Below are 1768 nucleotides of genomic sequence, written 5' to 3' on the forward strand. Positions count from 1 at the left end.
ACACTTACTGCTCAGAGCCTCATTTTCAGATATGAAACTCTGTCTCAATTATCTGTTGCTATAAAACAAACTGCTCCCCAGACACAGTAGCTTAAAATAACTGTTTTATCTTACCCCACACTTTCGTGGATTAGGACTTGGGAAGGTGCCCTCCTCCATGTGGCATTGTAGGTGGCCCTCAGTGGTTTTCAGCTGTCGGCTGCTCTTACTTGGGGGCTCAGATGGCATCACCCCTATGCATAGTGCCCTTGCAGGGCTCGGCTGGGCCTCTCTCCTTCATTTTGGCCCCCGGCCTTGCCACACCATCTTTCCAGGACAGGTGAGTTCTTCCGTGATGACTTAGGCTTCCAGATGCCCAGGTGGAGCTGCCACTTCCTGTAAAGGCTGGGCTGGAGTGGCGGCCAGCACTGCAGCTGTGCCCTGATGGTCCAGGCCTCACACTGCCCCCAGGTGCATGGGGAAGGGACATGGAGCCCGTCTGGGTGAGAGGCACACCAGAGAATTCACTGTGTGCGACTGTCTTTAATCCACCTGTAATTGAAACAGTCTTCCTCATCAGAATCACTGCCAGGAGCTGTCTGACACCTCTTCTTTGAAAAAACAGAACCCTGTTGGGCATATCCTGGAGGCTGTACAGCAGGTGCAGTAGGGGTAGGCTCCTTCTACAAAGAGCCACTTAGTAAAATATTTTTGACTTTGTGGGCAGCACAGTCACAAATCTAGTTTGTAGAATGAGTCATACTGATGTGTTTAAGATGCCAGAAAACAATTACTCATTAAAAATTTGAAGATTCCCCCAGCCCCAAGTGCATACCTTTTATGTGTGACCAAAAAATCATTTGAATAAAAAGTAAACACTTGAAGGATTGGTGCAGTATCAATCATCTTTCTAAATGGGACAGCTAATTGGAAACTTTTAAAATAGAGAAGGAAAGAGTATCTGGATTTCCGGAGAAAAGGCGGGAGTCATGGCAGCTGAAACAAGATAGTGTTGATCTGAACAGACAGGGAGAAGTTACCAAAACAGGAAGGAAACTCTTCTTACTGCTGCTTACTTGCAGGAAACACCACCCAGGTGAAAAGTTAGCCACTGCCAGCAAGCAGAGGTGGTTCCCTGCTTGTAGTCATCTGAGGGTCTAGGAAAACAGATTTAGGGCACTGCAGCTGTGTTCTCAGTGTCACTGTCAAGGTCCAGGTAGCAGGACTCACTGTTGGCTGTTCACACTTTTTGGTTGTTGAAAGATTTTGATGACTGAACTCTCCCATCAGTTACTAATCAGTGACCTTACAGTCTGTTTTCCTCCCATATTTCTAACCACAGATATCATTACTCTTTAAACTAGTTTTCATACCTTCCAGAAAGCAATTTACATGTTACTAAAAATTGAATGAAGATTTTTTTTGTAATAATGAAAAACATAGAATGAACTATATTTCTTTTGAGTATTTTTAGGGCAGTGAAAATGCAAAAGGAAAAGGATCATTTCAGAAACATTTCAGGACAATAAGATTAAAGATCTCTGGATAAAATACTATGTTTTTTGTTAAATGGCTGTATCAGCCTAAAACTGTGTATGATGATTTATAGAAGATTTCTTCAGTTTTCTCTGCATGGGTTTTGCTCTGAGACAAGCTTTCTGTTTTGGTTTTGTTCTGCAGAGCCCGATGACTTGGAAACAGAAGTCCTGCAGGAGCCGAGGGCAGCAAATGTAGGGGGCAGCTCACCGCGCGTGGTGGTGGACGTGTGGGTTAGCGAGGTGGAGGGGAC

This window comes from Camelus bactrianus, chromosome 14 (genome assembly GCF_048773025.1).
Source record: "Camelus bactrianus isolate YW-2024 breed Bactrian camel chromosome 14, ASM4877302v1, whole genome shotgun sequence".
Classification (NCBI taxonomy): domain Eukaryota; kingdom Metazoa; phylum Chordata; class Mammalia; order Artiodactyla; family Camelidae; genus Camelus; species Camelus bactrianus.